The following is a 25957-nucleotide window of genomic DNA, read 5'->3' on the forward strand; positions in this document are numbered from 1 at the left end:
GTTATTCTTCTTGGATTCCTGGCCCCACTGCTGCCTTTCTCCAGCCTGCTTCTGCCGTGCTTCTGCCTTGCTTCAGTTCCCGCTTATCCTGCTTCGCTCTGCCCCTGGCTTGCTTCCTGCTCCGTGCTCTGCGTTTGTATACTCCACTACATTCCGATCCTGACTGGCTCGTTCACCACTCCGTTTCCTCACGGTGTTCCGTGGGCTACTGCCCCTTCCCTTGCTTGTTCCCTGTTTGTATCCACTTGCACTTAGTCAGCGTAGGGACCGCCGCCAAGTTGTACCCCGTCGCCTAGGGCGGGTCGTTGCAAGTAGGCAGGGACAGGGCGGTGGGTAGATTAGGGCTCACTTGTTCCCTTCACCTCCTTCCTGCCGTAACATAATAACAAGCCCATACCTAGTCTACCATTTCTCCTACGCTGACGCTATCATGGACCCCCTTGAGACCCTGACCCAGCAGATGCAGGGCCTCTCCCTACAGGTCCAGGCCCTGGCTCAGAGGGTCAACCAGTCTGATGCTGCCATAGTAGTACCCCTCACCTCACCTCTAGAACCCGACCTCAAGTTACCTGACCGGTTCTCAGGGGACCGTAAGACTTTTCTCTCCTTCCGGGAGAGTTGCAGACTTTATTTCCGTCTAAAACCTCACTCCTCAGGTTCCGAGAACCAGCGGGTGGGTATCATTATATCCCGACTCCAGGAAGGGCCCCAAGAGTGGGCCTTCTCCTTGGCTCCTGACGCCCCTGAACTTTCCTCCGTTGATTGTTTTTTCTCTGCCCTCGGACTCATTTACGACGAGACTGACAGGACTGCCTTAGCCGAGAGTCAGCTGGTGACCTTACGTCAGGGTAGGAGACCTGTTGAGGAATACTGTTCTGATTTTAGAAAGTGGTGCGTAGCTTCTCGGTGGAACGACCCGGCCCTAAGGTGCCAGATTAGGTTAGGATTATCTGACGTCCTGAAGGATCTGCTTGTTAGCTACCCCTCTTCTGACTCCCTAGACCAGGTTATGGCCCTAGCAGTACGACTTGACCGACGTCTCAGGGAACGTCAGCTTGAACGTTTTAATGTTTTCCCCTCTGACTTCCCTGCGATTCCCCCCGAGGTCCCGTCTCCTCGCTCTTCCACGGAAGACTCGGAGGTACCTATGCAACTCGGGGCCTCCATGTCCCCTCGACAACGTAGAGAGTTCCGCAGGAAGAATGGTCTCTGCTTCTATTGTGGGGATGACAAGCATCTACTGAACACCTGTCCCAGGCGCAAGAATAAGCAGCCGGAAAACTTCCGCGCCTAAGTGATCATCGGGGAGGTCACTTGGGCGCACAGGTATTTCCCGTTAATATGAAACGCAATAAAGTTTTGCTTCCCTTTCAGGTCTCGTTTGCTGGCCGGTCTGCCACTGGCAGTGCCTTCGTGGATTCTGGCTCATCTGCTAATATCATGTCTGTGGAATTTGCTATGTCTCTAAAAATGCCTTTTATTGATTTGCCTTATCCTGTCCCGGTAGTGGGTATCGACTCCACTCCTCTTGCTAATGGTTATTTTACTCAGCATACACCTGTTTTTGAACTCCTTGTTGGCTCCATGCATTTGGAGCAGTGCTCTGTACTGGTGATGCAGGGATTATCGTCCGATCTGGTATTAGGTCTTCCCTGGTTGCAGCTGCATAATCCCACGTTTGATTGGAATACTGGGGATCTCACCAAATGGGGTAGTGAATGCCTGATGTCATGTCTTTCGGTTAACTCTATTTCTCCCCGTGAGCAGGTAAACACGCTACCTGAGTTTGTTCAGGACTTCGCTGATGTGTTTTCTAAGGAGGCCTCCGAGGTGTTGCCCCCTCATAGAGATTATGATTGCGCCATCGATTTGGTACCTGGTGCCAAGCTTCCTAAGGATAGGATATTTAATCTTTCATGTCCTGAACGTGAAGCTATGAGGGAGTATATCCAAGAATGCCTGGCCAAGGGTTTCATTCGCCCCTCGACTTCTCCTGTAGGTGCTGGCTTCTACTTCATGGGGAAGAAGGATGGTGGTCTTAGGCCGTGCATTGACTATCGGAACTTGAATAAGGTCACAGTAAGGAACCAGTATCCCCTTCCTTTGATTCCGGATCTTTTTAATCAGGTTCAGGGGGCCCAATGGTTCTCTAAGTTCGATCTACGGGGGGCATATAACCTTATCCGCATCAAAGAGGGGGATGAGTGGAAGACTGCGTTCAACACGCCCGAAGGTCATTTCGAATCCTGGTCATGCCCTTTGGGTTGTGTAATGCCCCTGCAGTCTTCCAGAATTTTATTAATGAAATTCTGAGAGATTACCTGGGAAATTTTCTTGTAGTGTACCTTGATGACATACTGGTGTTTTCCAAGGACTGGTCCTCCCACGTGGAGCATGTCAGGAAGGTCCTCTAGGTCCTCCGGGAAAATAATCTGTTTGCGAAAACCGAAAAATGTGTGTTTGGGGTACAGGAGATACAATTTTTGGGTCAAATCCTCACTCCTCATGAATTCCGCATGGACCCTGCCAAGGTTCAGGCTGTGGCGGAATGGGTCCAACCTGCCTCCCTGAAGGCGCTACAGTGTTTTTTGGGGTTCGCTAACTATTACAGGAGATTTATTGCCAACTTCTCGGTCGTCACTAAGCCTCTTACGGACCTCACTCGCAAGGGTGCTGATGTCCTCCACTGGCCTCCTGAGGCCGTCCAGGCTTTTGAGACCCTCAAGAAGTGCTTTATCTCGGCCCCCGTGCTGGTTCAGCCCAACCAAAGGGAGCCATTTATTGTGGAGGTTGACGCGTCCGAGGTGGGAGTGGGGGCCGTCTTGTCCCAGGGTACCAGCTCCCTCACCCATCTCCGCCCCTGTGCTTACTTCTCTAGGAAGTTTTCGCCCACGGAGAGTAACTATGATATTGGCAACCGCGAACTTTTAGCCATTAAATGGGCTTTTGAAGAGTGGCGTCACTTCCTGGAGGGGGCCAGACACCAGGTAACGGTCCTTACTGACCACAAGAATCTGGTTTTCCTAGAATCTGCCCGGAGGCTTAATCCTAGACAAGCTCGATGGGCGCTATTCTTTACCAGATTTAACTTCTTGGTTACCTATAGGGCTGGGTCCAAAAATATTAAGGCTGATGCACTGTCACGTAGTTTCATGGCCAATCCTCCTTCTGAGAAGGATCCTGCTTGTATTTTACCCCCTGGTATAATCGTTTCTGCCACTGATTCTGATTTAGCCTCTGACATTGCGGCTGATCAAGGTTCAGCTCCCGGGAACCTCCCTGGGGACAAGCTGTTTGTCCCCCTGCAATACCGGCTAAGGGTACTCAGGGAAAACCATGACTCCGCACTATCTGGTCATCCTGGCATCTTGGGTACCAAACACCTCATTACCAGAAACTATTGGTGGCCTGGGTTGCCTAAAGACGTTAGGGCTTACGTCGCCGCTTGTGAGGTTTATGCTAGGTCCAAGACCCCTAGGTCCTGACCTGCGGGCTTACTACGTTCTTTGCCCATTCCCCAGAGACCTTGGACCCATATCTCCATGGATTTTATCACCGATTTGCCTCCATCTCAGGGCAAGTCGATGGTGTGGGTGGTAGTAGACCGCTTCTGCAAGATGTGCCACTTTGTGCCCCTTAAGAAACTACCTAACGCCAAGACGTTAGCTTCTTTGTTTGTTAAACACATTCTGCGTCTCCATGGGTCCCCAGTCAATATTGTTTCTGACAGAGGGGTACAATTTGTTTCCTTATTTTGGAGAGCTTTTTGTAAAAAGTTGGAGATTGATCTGTCCTTCTCCTCCGCCTTCCATCCCGAAACTAATGGCCAAACGGAAAGGACTAATCAATCCCTGGAACAATATTTAAGGTGTTTCATCTCTGACTGTCAATTTGATTGGGTCTCATTCCTTCCCCTCGCCGAATTTTCCCTGAATAACCGGGTCAGTAACTCGTCAGGGGTCTCCCCGTTTTTCTGTAATTTCGGGTTTAATCCAAGGTTCTCCTCCGTTTCTCCTGGTTGTTCCAATAATCCCGAGGTAGAGGACGTTCATCGGGAACTGTGCACAGTCTGGGCCCAGGTTCAGAAGAACCTAGAGGCGTCCCAGAGCGTACAAAAGATTCAGGCTGATAGAAGACGTTCTGCTAACCCCCGGTTTGTCGTCGGGGATCTGGTGTGGTTGTCGTCTAGGAACTTGCGCCTTAAGGTCCCGTCCAGGAAGTTTGCTCCCCGATTTATTGGGCCTTATAAGGTCATTGAAGTCCTCAACCCTGTATCCTTCCGTCTGGAGCTGCCCCCATCCTTTCGCATACACGACGTCTTTCATGCCTCCCTCCTTAAACGCTGCTCCCTGTCCTGGTCCCCCTCGAGGAAACCTCCTGTTCCCGTTCTCACCCCTGAGGGGGTGGAATTCGAGGTGGCCAAGATTGTGGACAGTAGGATGATCCAGGGCTCCCTCCAGTACCTGGTCCATTGGAGAGGATACGGGCCGGAGGAGAGGACTTGGGTACCTGCTCGAGATGTTCACGCTGGGGTATTGGTCAGGAGGTTCCACCTTCTCTTCCCCACTAAACCGGGTCCTCTTAGTAAGGGTCCGGTGGCCCCTCATAAAAGGGGGAGTACTATAAAGGATCTGCCAGGCACTACGTCTGTGGATACTCCCAGGATTAATCAGTCGACACCTGAGGCCAGACCTCTTTGACTGACACCGGCTCCCACCAATCAGGGTGGCAGGCTCAGGAGTGGGAGAGCCTATCGCGGCCTGGTCAGTCGGAGTTAGCTGCGCCCCCTGTCCATTTATACCTGCCGTTTTCTCTTCCTCATTGCTTGTTATTCTTCTTGGATTCCTGGCCCCACTGCTGCCTTTCTCCAGCCTGCTTCTGCCGTGCTTCTGCCTTGCTTCAGTTCCCGCTTATCCTGCTTCGCTATGCCCCTGGCTTGCTTCCTGCTCCGTGCTCTGCGTTTGTATACTCCACTACATTCCGATCCTGACTGGCTCGTTCACCACTCCGTTTCCTCACGGTGTTCCGTGGGCTACTGCCCCTTCCCTTGCTTGTTCCCTGTTTGTATCCCCTTGCACTTAGTCAGCGTAGGGACCGCCGCCAAGTTGTACCCCGTCGCCTAGGGCGGGTCGTTGCAAGTAGGCAGGGACAGGGCGGTGGGTAGATTAGGGCTCACTTGTTCCCTTCACCTCCTTCCTGCCATAACAGAGTTCATGTGCATTAATCACAGGCAGTATGTTTTTAACAAATTGTTGTATATAAGAACGTAAGTTAGAACCAGCTACTGTTTCTGGAATACCCCGAAATGTTATATTATTGCATCTATTGCGTCTTCTGCGTCAATCATTTTTGCTTGTAATCTGTTCACTCTTTCTTCTAATGAGTTACGACAGTCGGCTAGTTCATTTTGAGTCTTTATCTGAGCACAAAGATATGGATGGAGAAGCTATGTAGGATGTAGATGTAGGAGAATCATGGAGTCATCTCTTTCTTGTGTTCTTCGTGGAGAAGACGGCGCCATTTTACTTGTAGAGTACTTTGGGGTATCTCGTTTTTGTTCATATTTTAATTTAGATGAGTCTTTTGTACTCCTCTGTTATCTTCCCGAGATGTGGGATTAGGGTTGTGGTCTGCTTTCCCAGACGTGGAGGGAAGTTTTGGAGACTGACTGTTTGGATCGGGGCTCTGAGAGTTATCGGCGCCATCTTTAGAGTTTTCCTCCTCCATGGCAAACAGGTCTTGAGCTGACTTACCAGCCACATTTTTTGGTTAATCTTCTCCTGCCCATGTATTTTCTTGATATACCTGACATGGGAATGCTTTTAGTGTCGCTGGCAGGTGTTTTCTGCTGAGAGTGATGGACTTGTGAGCGGAGCTCTAGTCTCACACAGCCATATCTTCTGGCGGCCAATCCACGCCCCCAACCACTACAGTCTTTGATTAGCTGCAGCAGTCACAGGGGATGAAACATCATCCCAGGAGGCCGGTGTTAGGAAAACGCCTATTCCCTTAAGATCACATGACTACTGTTCTAGCTTTTGGGCGGTTCTGGTTTTACTTATAGCCTATCTCTTTTCTCTGTACTTCTGCCTATCAGGTGTAGGTTTAATATTTATACCTTACTTCCTCCTTTGCTTATGATTTTCCTGTCTGCATATATTTAGATCAAGCTACTTACCTACACCCTTTACCTCTGACTTCTGGACTTCTTGGAAATTGACCTCGGTATGTATTTGGATAAGCCTTTGTTTCCTGATTTTGATGATCTGCTCCCGGCTGGTTCTGACCTCTCCTTTAACTGCTATCCACTTGCTTACTGTTTTGGAAGTTCTATTTATCCTCTGTCTGTCTGATTCCTGTTCAGGTTTGCCTGCATTGTACCTCTTATCCTACACTGAACTCTGCTAAGACAACCTGGGTTCCATGCAGCAAAAACAATCCTGCCTTGCGGTAAGCTCTGGCAAATACCTTAGAGTAGCCTTAGACTCTGTCGATCAGAGTTGTGACGGATTTGAGGTTTCGGATTTATTTTCTCCCAGCAGTCTCGAGCAGACTTTGGGGAATTGCTCAAATTGCAATTCCATAACAGCCAGCCTGCGCTCAAAACAGAGGACCGCTTCGCTATGACAACGGCCTGGGGAAAGTATGGAACTTTTTATACTTTTTCAAGCAAAAAAAGCTTTTATTTTCTGAATTGCAATTTTTTGCACGAGATTTGCAACTTTTCCCCAGCAAACATCTCAACATTTGCCTATTTGCTACGGGTTTTACCTCATTGAATTCAATGGGGAAAACTCGCAACAGAAGAGCAGCGATTCCACAGCATAAATTAACATGTTGTGGATAAATAAAACACACCGCAGGTCAATTTATGAATGATTTATCAGTGGATTTTTTTTCTGCTGTGTACAATGCATATGGAAAGTCTTCAGACCCTTTACATTTTTTCACATTTTGTTATGTTGAAGCCTTGTGCTAAAATAAAATAAAAAAAGTCACCATTATTCTGCACTCAATACCCCATAATGACAAAGTGTAAACAGAATGTTCGTAATCTTTGCTAATTTATTGAAAAGGAAAAACTAAAATCATTGCTAAGGAAACACAGCTTTCCTGGATTCCTTCCATCTCGTCCAGCTTTCCGTGGATGAGACAGATACTTCCTGGTGCCTAGTACACATATGTTGTGCAGCTGGACATGTGCAGGAGCCGGATCCAAAAATGTTACCTGCAGCATTTTTGTGACTGGCTCCCTGGGAGGTCCGGCGCCGTATCCTATCTTAAAGCAGCTGGCCGGCAGGTTTCCGTTTTTCCCGACGGAATTAATAGCGCAGTCGACTCCGCTATTGATTCCGTCATTAAAACGGAAACCTGCAGGAATGGTGACGAATGGAAACCATTAGCAATGTTTCCGTCACCATTGAAATCAATGTGGTTTCAGTTTGACTTTCCGTTGCGTGGTTCACCCGACGGGAACCTCAGACGGAACCCCGGAACGGAAAGCCAACGCTGATGTGAACAGGCCCTAATTTGTTAATGATCAGTTTTTGTATATATTTTTAAATTATTGAACAAATAAAAACATATACTTTTCTACCACATCGTTTACGATGCTATATCTGCTACAATATAGGCATATATAGGACACCAAAATAGTAAGAAACACCATTGATTTGATTAGTCCCACATGAATATGTTGTAATGCTAATAATGTAATAATAGTTATAATAAAAAAATAATGCAACAGGTGTCCTTAACAAAAGGACAATATTGTACATAGACTAAAACCAAGAAAATTAATCAAATTTATAAACACACTTTTGTGCAGGGCACAAAGTGCAACAAACCTCTTCTAATTATTTTGTTTTACTAGGGTCAGGGTATGTTCACACGGCTTATTTTCAGCCGTATTCCGGGCCATAAACGCCCCAAAAAAGTCTGAAAATATGGGGGCTGAACGCCTGCAAACATCTGCCCATTGATTTCAATGGGAAAACGGCATTTCGTTCACACAAGGCGTTTTTTCACCCGCCCGTTTGTAAAAACCGCCCCGTAAAAAATGAAGTGCATGTCACTTCTTGACCAATTTTTGGAGACGTTTTTCATTGTCTCAGTAGAAAAACAGCTCAAAAAACGCATGATGCATAAAAACGGCTGCAAATCAAAGGCTGTTTTCCCTTGAAAACAACTCCGTATTTTACAGCCGTTTTTTGTTTAGCGTGAGAACATACCCTCAAAGTGTAACTAAAGTTTTAAAAAACTTTTGACATGTCATAGTGACATGTCAGACGTTTTGATCGGTGGGGTTCCGAGCACTGAGCCCCCAACCAAATGCTAAAGCGAAGCAGCAGAAGCGCTCGGGTGAGCCTTATTCCGCTTCGTTTCTCATCTGCTTTCCTCTGAGCGGTGTACAGGCTCAATACTAAGTCTATGAGTCCGTACACCGCTCACTCGACATTCCGAGGAAATGCGATCAGAAACTAAGCAACACAGCGCTTACCCGAATGCTTCTGCCACTTCGTTTTAGCGAACGGTGGGGGTCTCTGTACTCGGATGAAAACTATGACATGTCAAAAGTTTTTTAAAAGTTTAGTTACCCTTTAAATCTCACCCCACTATAATGACAGATATGTAATATTTCTAGTTATGTATACATTAATTATGTTTGGACTATGCAAGAGGCAATCTCCGTTTACTGAAGTACAATGGATAATTTTAGCACAGCAAACGTTTTCAGTCACATGTTTCCACCTGTTGGTCAACAGTAGAACTACAGTTCTGTTTCCACATGCAGCTACATTGCATCCAAGTACTCCTGATTGATTTTAGATCCAGAATGAGTATTTATATACATTATATAGAAAACACAGGTTTAAATGTACATGCAGGTTCATGGGTGGGTTTTGGCGTGGTAAGTACATTATTACTACGATGATGATGATGATAACAGAAAACTAAAAGAATGATTCAGATGTTCTAATTAAAAATTCAACTAAATAAGCATGAAAAATGGGAAAAAAAATTAATGCAAGAGAAGGCATGCTGCATTAAATACATAAAGAAAAAGGGGGTCAGTAATGCACAGTTTAATAATGCACAATGTGAATGGAAGTTTATTGCTTTGTTGCATTGCACATCTGTCTGTTCCCTCACTTCAGATGTCAAATTTCATAGCAGACAAATGTCACACAAATCTCTAGTCAGAAGTTAGCCTGAAGGATAAGACTATGGAGAAAGTTTCTCTAAGGGCCAGTTCACACTGAGTCTTTTGGAGCTGATTTTGATGAGGAAACCGCATCGGAATCGGCGCCAAAAAAACATCCGAAACCGCCTCCCATTGATTTCAATGGGACGCAGAGGTGTTTTTTTTCCGTGGTGGCTTTTATGGCGACATGTTCTTTCTTGCCGCGGTTCCGCCTCTGACCTCCCATTTAACGCAATGGGAGGCAGAGAAAGTCTTTGTCGCTGCGTCTTTTGCCTGCGGCCCTCAATGGCTGCAGGAGAATACCGTGGCAGGAAAGTGCAGGCAGGTAAATATCTGCCTCAAAATTTTTCTGCCTGCAAAAAATCTGCTCTGTGCCTTGATAGCAAGTGGTTTGTATATTAAGTGGAGTTCCAAAAACCGGATTGATTTACTGTGTTGTGTGTGACAAAGTGGGGGGCCATTGTATGTGATATATGTATTGATTGCTTGCTTGCTACAAAGTTTGCAAAAGTGACATAATTTGTAACCTTTTTTTCCTTTGCAGTTCCTGAGTAGCTGAGTAAGGGGGAGGGCTTAGCTGCTACCAGGTGGTATAAATCAGGCCTCACTACTCTGTAGAGCCTGCTCTGTGCCTTGATAGCAAGTGGTTTGTATATTAAGTGGAGTTCCAAAAACCGGATTGATTTACTGTGTTGTGTGTGACAAAGTGGGGGGCCATTGTATGTGATATATGTATTGATTGCTTGCTTGCTACAAAGTTTGCAAAAGTGACATAATTTGTAACCTTTTTTTCCTTTGCAGTTCCTGAGTAGCTGAGTAAGGGGGAGGGCTTAGCTGCTACCAGGTGGTATAAATCAGGCCTCACTACTCTGTAGAGCCTGCTCTGTGCCTTGATAGCAAGTGGTTTGTATATTAAGTGGAGTTCCAAAAACCGGATTGATTTACTGTGTTGTGTGTGACAAAGTGGGGGGCCATTGTATGTGATATATGTATTGATTGCTTGCTTGCTACAAAGTTTGCAAAAGTGACATAATTTGTAACCTTTTTTTCCTTTGCAGTTCCTGAGTAGCTGAGTAAGGGGGAGGGCTTAGCTGCTACCAGGTGGTATAAATCAGGCCTCACTACTCTGTAGAGCCTGCTCTGTGCCTTGATAGCAAGTGGTTTGTATATTAAGTGGAGTTCCAAAAACCGGATTGATTTACTGTGTTGTGTGTGACAAAGTGGGGGGCCATTGTATGTGATATATGTATTGATTGCTTGCTTGCTACAAAGTTTGCAAAAGTGACATAATTTGTAACCTTTTTTTCCTTTGCAGTTCCTGAGTAGCTGAGTAAGGGGGAGGGCTTAGCTGCTACCAGGTGGTATAAATCAGGCCTCACTACTCTGTAGAGCCTGCTCTGTGCCTTGATAGCAAGTGGTTTGTATATTAAGTGGAGTTCCAAAAACCGGATTGATTTACTGTGTTGTGTGTGACAAAGTGGGGGGCCATTGTATGTGATATATGTATTGATTGCTTGCTTGCTACAAAGTTTGCAAAAGTGACATAATTTGTAACCTTTTTTTCCTTTGCAGTTCCTGAGTAGCTGAGTAAGGGGGAGGGCTTAGCTGCTACCAGGTGGTATAAATCAGGCCTCACTACTCTGTAGAGCCTGCTCTGTGCCTTGATAGCAAGTGGTTTGTATATTAAGTGGAGTTCCAAAAACCGGATTGATTTACTGTGTTGTGTGTGACAAAGTGGGGGGCCATTGTATGTGATATATGTATTGATTGCTTGCTTGCTACAAAGTTTGCAAAAGTGACATAATTTGTAACCTTTTTTTCCTTTGCAGTTCCTGAGTAGCTGAGTAAGGGGGAGGGCTTAGCTGCTACCAGGTGGTATAAATCAGGCCTCACTACTCTGTAGAGCCTGCTCTGTGCCTTGATAGCAAGTGGTTTGTATATTAAGTGGAGTTCCAAAAACCGGATTGATTTACTGTGTTGTGTGTGACAAAGTGGGGGGCCATTGTATGTGATATATGTATTGATTGCTTGCTTGCTACAAAGTTTGCAAAAGTGACATAATTTGTAACCTTTTTTTCCTTTGCAGTTCCTGAGTAGCTGAGTAAGGGGGAGGGCTTAGCTGCTACCAGGTGGTATAAATCAGGCCTCACTACTCTGTAGAGCCTGCTCTGTGCCTTGATAGCAAGTGGTTTGTATATTAAGTGGAGTTCCAAAAACCGGATTGATTTACTGTGTTGTGTGTGACAAAGTGGGGGGCCATTGTATGTGATATATGTATTGATTGCTTGCTTGCTACAAAGTTTGCAAAAGTGACATAATTTGTAACCTTTTTTTCCTTTGCAGTTCCTGAGTAGCTGAGTAAGGGGGAGGGCTTAGCTGCTACCAGGTGGTATAAATCAGGCCTCACTACTCTGTAGAGCCTGCTCTGTGCCTTGATAGCAAGTGGTTTGTATATTAAGTGGAGTTCCAAAAACCGGATTGATTTACTGTGTTGTGTGTGACAAAGTGGGGGGCCATTGTATGTGATATATGTATTGATTGCTTGCTTGCTACAAAGTTTGCAAAAGTGACATAATTTGTAACCTTTTTTTCCTTTGCAGTTCCTGAGTAGCTGAGTAAGGGGGAGGGCTTAGCTGCTACCAGGTGGTATAAATCAGGCCTCACTACTCTGTAGAGCCTGCTCTGTGCCTTGATAGCAAGTGGTTTGTATATTAAGTGGAGTTCCAAAAACCGGATTGATTTACTGTGTTGTGTGTGACAAAGTGGGGGGCCATTGTATGTGATATATGTATTGATTGCTTGCTTGCTACAAAGTTTGCAAAAGTGACATAATTTGTAACCTTTTTTTCCTTTGCAGTTCCTGAGTAGCTGAGTAAGGGGGAGGGCTTAGCTGCTACCAGGTGGTATAAATCAGGCCTCACTACTCTGTAGAGCCTGCTCTGTGCCTTGATAGCAAGTGGTTTGTATATTAAGTGGAGTTCCAAAAACCGGATTGATTTACTGTGTTGTGTGTGACAAAGTGGGGGGCCATTGTATGTGATATATGTATTGATTGCTTGCTTGCTACAAAGTTTGCAAAAGTGACATAATTTGTAACCTTTTTTTCCTTTGCAGTTCCTGAGTAGCTGAGTAAGGGGGAGGGCTTAGCTGCTACCAGGTGGTATAAATCAGGCCTCACTACTCTGTAGAGCCTGCTCTGTGCCTTGATAGCAAGTGGTTTGTATATTAAGTGGAGTTCCAAAAACCGGATTGATTTACTGTGTTGTGTGTGACAAAGTGGGGGGCCATTGTATGTGATATATGTATTGATTGCTTGCTTGCTACAAAGTTTGCAAAAGTGACATAATTTGTAACCTTTTTTTCCTTTGCAGTTCCTGAGTAGCTGAGTAAGGGGGAGGGCTTAGCTGCTACCAGGTGGTATAAATCAGGCCTCACTACTCTGTAGAGCCTGCTCTGTGCCTTGATAGCAAGTGGTTTGTATATTAAGTGGAGTTCCAAAAACCGGATTGATTTACTGTGTTGTGTGTGACAAAGTGGGGGGCCATTGTATGTGATATATGTATTGATTGCTTGCTTGCTACAAAGTTTGCAAAAGTGACATAATTTGTAACCTTTTTTTCCTTTGCAGTTCCTGAGTAGCTGAGTAAGGGGGAGGGCTTAGCTGCTACCAGGTGGTATAAATCAGGCCTCACTACTCTGTAGAGCCTGCTCTGTGCCTTGATAGCAAGTGGTTTGTATATTAAGTGGAGTTCCAAAAACCGGATTGATTTACTGTGTTGTGTGTGACAAAGTGGGGGGCCATTGTATGTGATATATGTATTGATTGCTTGCTTGCTACAAAGTTTGCAAAAGTGACATAATTTGTAACCTTTTTTTCCTTTGCAGTTCCTGAGTAGCTGAGTAAGGGGGAGGGCTTAGCTGCTACCAGGTGGTATAAATCAGGCCTCACTACTCTGTAGAGCCTGCTCTGTGCCTTGATAGCAAGTGGTTTGTATATTAAGTGGAGTTCCAAAAACCGGATTGATTTACTGTGTTGTGTGTGACAAAGTGGGGGGCCATTGTATGTGATATATGTATTGATTGCTTGCTTGCTACAAAGTTTGCAAAAGTGACATAATTTGTAACCTTTTTTTCCTTTGCAGTTCCTGAGTAGCTGAGTAAGGGGGAGGGCTTAGCTGCTACCAGGTGGTATAAATCAGGCCTCACTACTCTGTAGAGCCTGCTCTGTGCCTTGATAGCAAGTGGTTTGTATATTAAGTGGAGTTCCAAAAACCGGATTGATTTACTGTGTTGTGTGTGACAAAGTGGGGGGCCATTGTATGTGATATATGTATTGATTGCTTGCTTGCTACAAAGTTTGCAAAAGTGACATAATTTGTAACCTTTTTTTCCTTTGCAGTTCCTGAGTAGCTGAGTAAGGGGGAGGGCTTAGCTGCTACCAGGTGGTATAAATCAGGCCTCACTACTCTGTAGAGCCTGCTCTGTGCCTTGATAGCAAGTGGTTTGTATATTAAGTGGAGTTCCAAAAACCGGATTGATTTACTGTGTTGTGTGTGACAAAGTGGGGGGCCATTGTATGTGATATATGTATTGATTGCTTGCTTGCTACAAAGTTTGCAAAAGTGACATAATTTGTAACCTTTTTTTCCTTTGCAGTTCCTGAGTAGCTGAGTAAGGGGGAGGGCTTAGCTGCTACCAGGTGGTATAAATCAGGCCTCACTACTCTGTAGAGCCTGCTCTGTGCCTTGATAGCAAGTGGTTTGTATATTAAGTGGAGTTCCAAAAACCGGATTGATTTACTGTGTTGTGTGTGACAAAGTGGGGGGCCATTGTATGTGATATATGTATTGATTGCTTGCTTGCTACAAAGTTTGCAAAAGTGACATAATTTGTAACCTTTTTTTCCTTTGCAGTTCCTGAGTAGCTGAGTAAGGGGGAGGGCTTAGCTGCTACCAGGTGGTATAAATCAGGCCTCACTACTCTGTAGAGCCTGCTCTGTGCCTTGATAGCAAGTGGTTTGTATATTAAGTGGAGTTCCAAAAACCGGATTGATTTACTGTGTTGTGTGTGACAAAGTGGGGGGCCATTGTATGTGATATATGTATTGATTGCTTGCTTGCTACAAAGTTTGCAAAAGTGACATAATTTGTAACCTTTTTTTCCTTTGCAGTTCCTGAGTAGCTGAGTAAGGGGGAGGGCTTAGCTGCTACCAGGTGGTATAAATCAGGCCTCACTACTCTGTAGAGCCTGCTCTGTGCCTTGATAGCAAGTGGTTTGTATATTAAGTGGAGTTCCAAAAACCGGATTGATTTACTGTGTTGTGTGTGACAAAGTGGGGGGCCATTGTATGTGATATATGTATTGATTGCTTGCTTGCTACAAAGTTTGCAAAAGTGACATAATTTGTAACCTTTTTTTCCTTTGCAGTTCCTGAGTAGCTGAGTAAGGGGGAGGGCTTAGCTGCTACCAGGTGGTATAAATCAGGCCTCACTACTCTGTAGAGCCTGCTCTGTGCCTTGATAGCAAGTGGTTTGTATATTAAGTGGAGTTCCAAAAACCGGATTGATTTACTGTGTTGTGTGTGACAAAGTGGGGGGCCATTGTATGTGATATATGTATTGATTGCTTGCTTGCTACAAAGTTTGCAAAAGTGACATAATTTGTAACCTTTTTTTCCTTTGCAGTTCCTGAGTAGCTGAGTAAGGGGGAGGGCTTAGCTGCTACCAGGTGGTATAAATCAGGCCTCACTACTCTGTAGAGCCTGCTCTGTGCCTTGATAGCAAGTGGTTTGTATATTAAGTGGAGTTCCAAAAACCGGATTGATTTACTGTGTTGTGTGTGACAAAGTGGGGGGCCATTGTATGTGATATATGTATTGATTGCTTGCTTGCTACAAAGTTTGCAAAAGTGACATAATTTGTAACCTTTTTTTCCTTTGCAGTTCCTGAGTAGCTGAGTAAGGGGGAGGGCTTAGCTGCTACCAGGTGGTATAAATCAGGCCTCACTACTCTGTAGAGCCTGCTCTGTGCCTTGATAGCAAGTGGTTTGTATATTAAGTGGAGTTCCAAAAACCGGATTGATTTACTGTGTTGTGTGTGACAAAGTGGGGGGCCATTGTATGTGATATATGTATTGATTGCTTGCTTGCTACAAAGTTTGCAAAAGTGACATAATTTGTAACCTTTTTTTCCTTTGCAGTTCCTGAGTAGCTGAGTAAGGGGGAGGGCTTAGCTGCTACCAGGTGGTATAAATCAGGCCTCACTACTCTGTAGAGCCTGCTCTGTGCCTTGATAGCAAGTGGTTTGTATATTAAGTGGAGTTCCAAAAACCGGATTGATTTACTGTGTTGTGTGTGACAAAGTGGGGGGCCATTGTATGTGATATATGTATTGATTGCTTGCTTGCTACAAAGTTTGCAAAAGTGACATAATTTGTAACCTTTTTTTCCTTTGCAGTTCCTGAGTAGCTGAGTAAGGGGGAGGGCTTAGCTGCTACCAGGTGGTATAAATCAGGCCTCACTACTCTGTAGAGCCTGCTCTGTGCCTTGATAGCAAGTGGTTTGTATATTAAGTGGAGTTCCAAAAACCGGATTGATTTACTGTGTTGTGTGTGACAAAGTGGGGGGCCATTGTATGTGATATATGTATTGATTGCTTGCTTGCTACAAAGTTTGCAAAAGTGACATAATTTGTAACCTTTTTTTCCTTTGCAGTTCCTGAGTAGCTGAGTAAGGGGGAGGGCTTAGCTGCTACCAGGTGGTATAAATCAGGCCTCACTACTCTGTAGAGCCTGCTCTGTGCCTTGATAGCAAGTGGTTTGTATATTAAGTGGAGTTCCAAAAACCGGATTGATTTACTGTGTTGTGTGTGACAAAGTGGGGGGCCATTGTATGTGATATATGTATTGATTGCTTGCTTGCTACAAAGTTTGCAAAAGTGACATAATTTGTAACCTTTTTTTCCTTTGCAGTTCCTGAGTAGCTGAGTAAGGGGGAGGGCTTAGCTGCTACCAGGTGGTATAAATCAGGCCTCACTACTCTGTAGAGCCTGCTCTGTGCCTTGATAGCAAGTGGTTTGTATATTAAGTGGAGTTCCAAAAACCGGATTGATTTACTGTGTTGTGTGTGACAAAGTGGGGGGCCATTGTATGTGATATATGTATTGATTGCTTGCTTGCTACAAAGTTTGCAAAAGTGACATAATTTGTAACCTTTTTTTCCTTTGCAGTTCCTGAGTAGCTGAGTAAGGGGGAGGGCTTAGCTGCTACCAGGTGGTATAAATCAGGCCTCACTACTCTGTAGAGCCTGCTCTGTGCCTTGATAGCAAGTGGTTTGTATATTAAGTGGAGTTCCAAAAACCGGATTGATTTACTGTGTTGTGTGTGACAAAGTGGGGGGCCATTGTATGTGATATATGTATTGATTGCTTGCTTGCTACAAAGTTTGCAAAAGTGACATAATTTGTAACCTTTTTTTCCTTTGCAGTTCCTGAGTAGCTGAGTAAGGGGGAGGGCTTAGCTGCTACCAGGTGGTATAAATCAGGCCTCACTACTCTGTAGAGCCTGCTCTGTGCCTTGATAGCAAGTGGTTTGTATATTAAGTGGAGTTCCAAAAACCGGATTGATTTACTGTGTTGTGTGTGACAAAGTGGGGGGCCATTGTATGTGATATATGTATTGATTGCTTGCTTGCTACAAAGTTTGCAAAAGTGACATAATTTGTAACCTTTTTTTCCTTTGCAGTTCCTGAGTAGCTGAGTAAGGGGGAGGGCTTAGCTGCTACCAGGTGGTATAAATCAGGCCTCACTACTCTGTAGAGCCTGCTCTGTGCCTTGATAGCAAGTGGTTTGTATATTAAGTGGAGTTCCAAAAACCGGATTGATTTACTGTGTTGTGTGTGACAAAGTGGGGGGCCATTGTATGTGATATATGTATTGATTGCTTGCTTGCTACAAAGTTTGCAAAAGTGACATAATTTGTAACCTTTTTTTCCTTTGCAGTTCCTGAGTAGCTGAGTAAGGGGGAGGGCTTAGCTGCTACCAGGTGGTATAAATCAGGCCTCACTACTCTGTAGAGCCTGCTCTGTGCCTTGATAGCAAGTGGTTTGTATATTAAGTGGAGTTCCAAAAACCGGATTGATTTACTGTGTTGTGTGTGACAAAGTGGGGGGCCATTGTATGTGATATATGTATTGATTGCTTGCTTGCTACAAAGTTTGCAAAAGTGACATAATTTGTAACCTTTTTTTCCTTTGCAGTTCCTGAGTAGCTGAGTAAGGGGGAGGGCTTAGCTGCTACCAGGTGGTATAAATCAGGCCTCACTACTCTGTAGAGCCTGCTCTGTGCCTTGATAGCAAGTGGTTTGTATATTAAGTGGAGTTCCAAAAACCGGATTGATTTACTGTGTTGTGTGTGACAAAGTGGGGGGCCATTGTATGTGATATATGTATTGATTGCTTGCTTGCTACAAAGTTTGCAAAAGTGACATAATTTGTAACCTTTTTTTCCTTTGCAGTTCCTGAGTAGCTGAGTAAGGGGGAGGGCTTAGCTGCTACCAGGTGGTATAAATCAGGCCTCACTACTCTGTAGAGCCTGCTCTGTGCCTTGATAGCAAGTGGTTTGTATATTAAGTGGAGTTCCAAAAACCGGATTGATTTACTGTGTTGTGTGTGACAAAGTGGGGGGCCATTGTATGTGATATATGTATTGATTGCTTGCTTGCTACAAAGTTTGCAAAAGTGACATAATTTGTAACCTTTTTTTCCTTTGCAGTTCCTGAGTAGCTGAGTAAGGGGGAGGGCTTAGCTGCTACCAGGTGGTATAAATCAGGCCTCACTACTCTGTAGAGCCTGCTCTGTGCCTTGATAGCAAGTGGTTTGTATATTAAGTGGAGTTCCAAAAACCGGATTGATTTACTGTGTTGTGTGTGACAAAGTGGGGGGCCATTGTATGTGATATATGTATTGATTGCTTGCTTGCTACAAAGTTTGCAAAAGTGACATAATTTGTAACCTTTTTTTCCTTTGCAGTTCCTGAGTAGCTGAGTAAGGGGGAGGGCTTAGCTGCTACCAGGTGGTATAAATCAGGCCTCACTACTCTGTAGAGCCTGCTCTGTGCCTTGATAGCAAGTGGTTTGTATATTAAGTGGAGTTCCAAAAACCGGAGTTGAAAAGAGGAGTTAAAAGCCCAAGTAAGTGCTCTTCTACTTCTTTATCTTTTTGGTTAACACCTGTTCGCTGTTTTTTTTGTAACTGGGATAATGGACAGCAAGATTGGAGGTTTTCTTCAGTGCACAGTTTGCCATATGTATGCACGACTGGAGCCGGAGTTCCAGGGTGAATATCTCTGTGGCAGATGTGAGCATATTGTTCACCTGGAAGCTCGTATTAGAGATCTGGAGGAGCAGAATGCAACACTGAGGAGGATAGACAATTTTGAACGGAGCTTGCTGCTCACAGAGCATGCAGTTAGTGGGTTACAACTGGAGGGTGAAGACATGGGTGAGCAGGATCAGGTAAGTAGCTGGGTTAATGTAGTTAGGGGCAGTAGAAAGGGGTCAAAGACAAGGAAGGCCGATCCGGTTTCTGACATTCCAGGCAAAATTGCCAAGTTGGGTGATGATGCGAGGGTGTCAGTCTCAGAAATGGCAGCCCTAGTGGATACTGATCTCCCTAACAGCCGGGAGAACAGCCCAGCTAGTAGTCGGCGGGATGGTAATGCAGGTAAGCCAAGACAATTGATAGTCGTAGGGGATTCTATAATCAGGAAGACGGATAGAATTATTTGTCGCCAAGACCACCTCAACCGAATGGTTTGCTGTCTCCCTGGTGCCAGGGTTCGGCATGTGGTGGAACGGGTGGACAAATTGCTGGGAGGGGCTGGTGATGATCCAGCTGTCGTGGTCCATGTCGGTACCAACGACAGAATAAATGGTAGGTGGAGGAGCCTTAAGAATAATTTTAAAGAACTAGGCTACAAGCTGAAGGGAAGGACCTCCAAGGTTGTATTCTCAGGAATACTGCCTGTGCCATGCGCATCACAGGATAGACAGCGGGAGCTTAGGGAGTTAAATGCATGGCTGAAGTCTTGGTGTAGAGGAGAAGGCTTTGGGTTCCTAGAGCACTGGGCTGACTTTTCATTGGGGTACAAACTGTATTCTGCAGATGATTTGCACCTAAATGGAAGGGGGTCCGCTGTGCTGGGGGAGAGAATTCTAGCTGGGGTGGCGGAGTATTTAAACTAGGGCTGAGGAGGGAGGTCAATGTAGAAAAAAAAGGGGTAGCCAGGTTAGAGAGGGGTCAGACTATATTGGTGGGGGGAGAAACAGAATGTGGGGAGAGGACTGGACAACAGGATAAGGAGATCCTTTCGTTACAAAACATCAGTGTAAATAAAAAGGAACGATTAATGTCAAATCACATTTCTGATAACAAAAGTGAAAAACTGACAGGCAAGTTAAAGTGTATGTTCACAAATGCCAGAAGTCTAGCAAGTAAAATGGGGGAGCTGGAGGCCTTGATACTGGAAGAAAATATAGATATAGTTGGTGTTGCTGAAACATGGCTGGACTCTTCACATGACTGGGCTGTAAATCTACAGGGTTTTACACTTTTTCGTAAAGACAGGACAAATAGGAAAGGTGGTGGTGTATGTCTGTATGTGAGAAGTGATATGAAGGCGAGTGTGAAAGAGACAATAGTGGGTGAAGACTGTGAGGAGGTTGAAACCTTGTGGGTGGAACTAGAAAGGGAGGTAAACACTGAAAAAATTACTTTTGGTGTAATCTATAGACCCCCCAATATAACTGAGGAGATGGAAGTTCAGCTATATAAACAGATGGAGCGGGCTGCACAGGCGGGTACTGTAGTGATAATGGGAGATTTTAATTTCCGGGATATTAATTGGTGTCATGGTTCGGCTTCAACTGCAAAGGGGAGACATTTCCTCAACCTGTTGCAGGAAAATTTTATGGGCCAGTTTGTGGAAGACCCGACTAGAGGTGAAGCTCTGTTGGATCTGGTCATTTCTAATAATGCAGATCTTGTTGGGAATGTCAATGTTCGTGAAAACCTCGGTAACAGTGATCACAATATAGTTACATTTTACCTATACTGTAAAAAACAAACGCAGGCTGGGAGGGCAAAAACATTTAATTTTAAGAAAGCCAATTTCCCCAGGATGAGGGCTGCAATTCAGGATATGGACTGGGAAGAACTAATGTCAAATAATGGAACAAATGATAAATGGGAGATTTTCAAATCTACTTTGAGTTATTATAGTGCAAAATTTATTCCTACAGGTAATAAGTATAAACGACTCAAATTAAACCCCACATGGCTTACACCTTCTGTGAAAGGGGCAATACATGACAAAAAAAGGGCATTTAAAAAATACAAATCTGAGGGTACAGCTGTAGCCTTTGTAAAATATAAAGAGCTTAATAAAATCTGTAAAAATGTAATAAAATTAGCAAAAATACAAAATGAAAGGCAGGTGGCCAAGGATAGTAAAACAAATCCTAAAAAATTCTTCAAGCATATAAATGCAAAAAAGCCAAGGTCTGAACATGTAGGACCCCTAGATAATGGTAATGGGGAGTTGATCACAGGGGATCAAGAGAAGGCAGAGTTACTAAATGGGTTCTTTAGCTCTGTATATACAACAGAAGAAAGAGCAGCTGATGTAGCCGCTGCCAGTGCTGTTAATATATCGGCTGATATACTGAATTGGATGAATGTAGAGATGGTCCAAGCTAAATTAAATAAAATAAATGTGCACAAGGCTCCGGGACCAGATGGGTTACACCCTAGAATTCTTAAAGAGCTTAGTTCAGTTATTTCTGTCCCCCTTTTCATAATATTCAGAGAATCTCTAGTGACTGGTATAGTGCCAAGGGACTGGCGCAGGGCAAATGTGGTGCCTATTTTCAAAAAGGGCTCTAGGTCTTCCCCGGGTAATTATAGACCAGTAAGCTTAACATCCATCGTGGGGAAAATTTTTGAGGGGCTATTGAGGGACTATATACAGGATTATGTGACAATAAATAGCATTATAAGTGACAGCCAGCACGGTTTTACTAAGGACAGAAGTTGTCAAACTAACCTAATCTGTTTTTATGAAGAGGTGAGCAGAAGTCTAGACAGAGGGGCCGCTGTGGATTTAGTGTTTTTGGACTTTGCAAAGGCATTTGACACTGTCCCCCATAGACGCCTAATGGGTAAATTAAGGACTATAGGTTTAGAAAATATAGTTTGTAATTGGATTGAGAATTGGCTCAAGGACCGTATCCAGAGAGTTGTGGTCAATGATTCCTTCTCTGAATGGTCCCCGGTTATAAGTGGTGTACCCCAGGGTTCAGTGCTGGGACCCCTATTATTCAACTTATTTATAAATGATATAGAGGATGGGATTAATAGCACTATTTCTATTTTTGCAGATGACACCAAGCTATGTAATATAGTTCAGACTATGGAAGATGTTCATGAATTACAGGCAGATTTAAACAAACTAAGTGTTTGGGCGTCCACTTGGCAAATGAAGTTTAATGTAGATAAATGTAAAGTTATGCATCTGGGTACCAACAACCTGCATGCATCATATGTCCTAGGGGGAGCTACACTGGCGGATTCACTTGTTGAGAAGGATCTGGGTGTTCTTGTAAATCATAAACTCAATAACAGCATGCAGTGTCAATCAGCTGCTTCAAAGGCCAGCAAGATATTGTCGTGTATTAAAAGAGGCATGGACTCGCGGGACAGAGATGTAATATTGCCACTTTACAAAGCATTAGTGAGGCCCCATCTAGAATATGCAGTTCAGTTCTGGGCTCCAGTTCATAGAAAGGATGCCCTGGAGTTGGAAAAAATACAAAGAAGAGCAACGAAGCTAATAAGGGGCATGGAGAATTTAAGTTATGAGGAAAGGTTGAAAGAATTAAACCTATTTAGCCTTGAAAAAAGACGACTAAGGGGGGACATGATTAACTTATATAAATATATTAATGGCACATACAAAAAATATGGTGATATCCTGTTCCTTGTAAAACCCCCTCAAAAAACAAGGGGGCACTCCCTCCGTCTGGAGAAAAAAAGGTTCAAGCTGCAGAGGCGACAAGGCTTCTTTACAGTAAGAACGGTGAATTTATGGAATAGCCTACCGCAGGAGCTGGTCACAGCAGGGACAGTAGATGGCTTTAAAAAAGGGTTAGATAATTTCCTAGAACAAAAAAATATTAGCTCCTATGTGTAGTAATTTTTCCTTCCCTTTTCCCTTCCCTTGGTTGAACTTGATGGACATGTGTCTTTTTTCAGCCGTACTAACTATGTAACTATGTAAATTCCTCCATGTTAACAGGGCCTAATGCTTTTTTTTATTTTCTTTTTCCAGGAAAAGATTTATAGATAAACAGAGGATCAGGTGAGGTAAAGTCAGTTATAAGTTGCCAATTACACCCAGAAACAGGGCCAGCCTTAGGATAGATGGTGCCCCGTGCGAAATGATCTTTCGGCGCCCCACCCCCATCATTAAAAAAGAATGCCCCATAAAAGAATTATAATGTCCCTCTTTGGTGCCCCCATACAGTTTAATAATAATAATATTAATTAATAATATATATGACAAACCCTTCAAGGACATAGTATTTTGTCCTCTAATTGTGCCCACAATATTATGCCCCCTGTAGTACCCCCACACAGTATAATGTCCGCTTAGTGGCCCCCACACAGTATAGTGCCCCCCGGTAGAGTTTTCCATACAGCCTCCCTGTAGACCGTGCCATAGTCCCCCACCTCTTCCTTGTAAATCGTGCCATACAGCCCCCCACCTCCCCCTTGTAGACAGTGCCCCCAAACAAAAACAAAAATTGTACTCACCTAGGCCCCATTCCCACAACGAACTGAGCTGCTCCACGACGGGATCCTGTAGTCTAGTACAGAGTTTCCCAACCTTTTCAGACTCGAGGCAGCACTGCAAAAATAACATTTCCTCAGGGCACCCCTACCAATAATTGTTTCGAAAAAGACAGAAAATGGCTAAAACAAAGCACTACACTCTTAGGGTATGTTTACACACGTTTTTTGTAAGGCCAAAAAAATCTGCCTTAAAATTCCAGCGTTGTTTGACTTTTTGGGTGTTTTTTCTTAAGCCGTTGAAGCTAATGCAAAAGACGCAGGAAATAAGCTCCAAACGAATGCCGCAGGTATTTCCTGCCTCCTATTAATTTCAATTGGATGTCAGAGGCGGAAACCACTTGAAGACCATCAGCCCCCCAATCACAGCAAAATAACCATCAGCTCCCCACTCACAGTAAAATGACCATCAGCCCCCCACTCACAGTAAAATTACCATCAGCCCCCCACTCACAGTAAAATGACCATCAGCCCACTACTCACAGTAAAATGACCATCAGCCCACCACTCACAGATTCCCCTGTAGATAGTACCACACATCCCTTGTAGGTAGCGCCACACAGCCCCTTGTAGGTAGCGCCACACAGCCCCTTGTAGGTAGCGCCACACAGCCCCCTTGTAGGTAGCGCCACACAGCCCCCTTGTAGGTAGCGCCACACAACCCCCTTGTAGGTAGCGCCACACAGCCCCCTTGTAGGTAGCGCCACACGGCCCCCTTGTAGGTAGCGCCACACAGCCCCCTTGTAGGTAGCGCCACACAGCCCCCTTGTAGGTAGCGCCACACAGCCCCCTTGTAGGTAGCGCCACACAGCCCCCTTGTAGGTAGCGCCACACAGCCCCCTTGTAGGTAGCGCCACACAGCCCCTTGTAGGTAGCGCAACACTGCCCCTTGTAGGTAGCGCCACACAGCCCCCTTGTAGGTAGCCCCACACAGCCCCCTTGTAGGTAGCGCCACACAGCCCCCTTGTAGGTAGCACCACACAGCCCCCTTGTAGATAGCGCCACACAGCCCCCTGGTAGGGAGTGCCACACAGCCCCCTGGTAGGGAGCGCCACACAGCCCCCTTGTAGGGAGTGCCATACAGCCAACTTGTTGGTAGCGCCACACAGCCCACTTGTAAGTAGCGCCACACAGCCCCCTTGTAGGTAGTGCCGCACAGCCCACAACCACTTTTAGATATAACTCCCCCACCTTCCTGTAGATAGCGCCACTGTAGCTCCTTGAAGGAGAGGAATCCCCGTGTGGCCGGGGATTCTGCTCCTGGAGCGCTCCTTGATGTCTCTGTCCATATATGGACAGTGACATCAGGGGAACTCCTGAAGCGGAATCCCCGTCCACAGCGTTGCCGATGCTGTGACCGGGGATTCCACTCCAGAAAAAGCTTCTGTCATCTGTGTCCATTTATGGACAGTGACGTCATTGGCTTCTCCTGGAGTGGAATCCCCGGTCACAGCGTTGGCAACGCTGTGGACGGGGATTATGCTTCAGGAGTTTCCCCTGATGTCACTGTCCATATATTGACAGAGACATCAAGGAGCGCTCCAGGAGCGGAATCCCCGGCCACACGGGGATTCCACTCTTTCAGGGAGATACAGTGGCGCTCGTAGATAGCAGACCATGCATATACTTCCCTGCTCTGCTATAGTGCCGTCGCTACCGCCGTAGCAGCAGCCGCAGCAGCTGCTAGCGACGCCACCGCCCTCATGCCCAGTGTCGCCACTAGCCTTCGCTGTGGCTGCTACAGCTGTAGCGACGGCCACTAAGTGAAGAAGCGTCTGGGCGAAAAGGCGACTGTTGAGTCGCCAGGCCCGGGCACTTCTGAAACAAGAAGGGGATGGGAGCCAGCGCAGCGCCCCCTTCCCCTGCTGGAGTGATGCGCCCTGTGCGAAGGCACAGGTCACACAACCATAAGGCCGGCCCTGCCCAGAAATAAAAAATACAGCTGCTTAACTCATGTATATTCTATTAAACTAATTGAGGTGGTAAATTTCTGTTACTCAATTTTAGCCTTCAAATACTAAAAATGAAAATCAAAACATATTTACTTGTGTAGATAAAGCATAAACCAAACAACTGAATTATTACAATATGGTCCAACTTAAAGAGGTGCATAATTGCCACCAAGATTTAGTAGAGAAATAGTTAACCAAGGGGATCAATAAGTTCAGTAACAGTTTCTACTGTATGGCTTTGTCCACACAGTGCAGATTTGCCGCAGATTTTTCATGTATTTTTTTAAGCCCAAACCAGGAACGGTACCAAAACAAAGGAAATATATCAAGAAGGCCTTATAGGTCTGCTCTCCTGGATCTAATCCTGGTGTGGGCTTAAAAAAATGCTTGCAAAATCTGCAGTGTGTAAACAAGGCCTATGACACTGGCCTTCATATCACTGCTTAATTTGTGTTGTCGTATTTAAGGCCTTGCTCACATGGTGCTCCAAAAAATCGAGGCGTTTTTTGCATAGCGCTTTTTAACATACTGTCTTTTTGACGCGTTTTCGCCGTCTCTTGGGAACATAATTAGGACTCCCATTGACTATGGGAATTAGGCCCATTTTACGTGCCAAGAATTGCCCTGGTGCTTCTTTTTTTAAACGACGTGTTGTTTAAAAACACGCGCAGGTAAAAAAAAAATCTGACGTATGCACTGCAATGCAGTTTTTTCCATTGATGTCAAAAGGAAGCAAAAACAAAGTTTTTTGCAGGCAGAAAATATCTGCCTCAAAATTCTGAGGCAGATTTTGAACTGCCTGCTTTCTGTTCCTCTTCTTTTTTTGCGGCGTTTTTTTGCCCACTGCCGTTGAATCTAATGCAATAAACGCTGTATAAAATGCTCAGAAACGAGCAC

The sequence above is a fragment of the Rhinoderma darwinii genome, chromosome 3 (assembly GCF_050947455.1).
Source record: "Rhinoderma darwinii isolate aRhiDar2 chromosome 3, aRhiDar2.hap1, whole genome shotgun sequence".
NCBI classification, from domain to species: domain Eukaryota; kingdom Metazoa; phylum Chordata; class Amphibia; order Anura; family Rhinodermatidae; genus Rhinoderma; species Rhinoderma darwinii.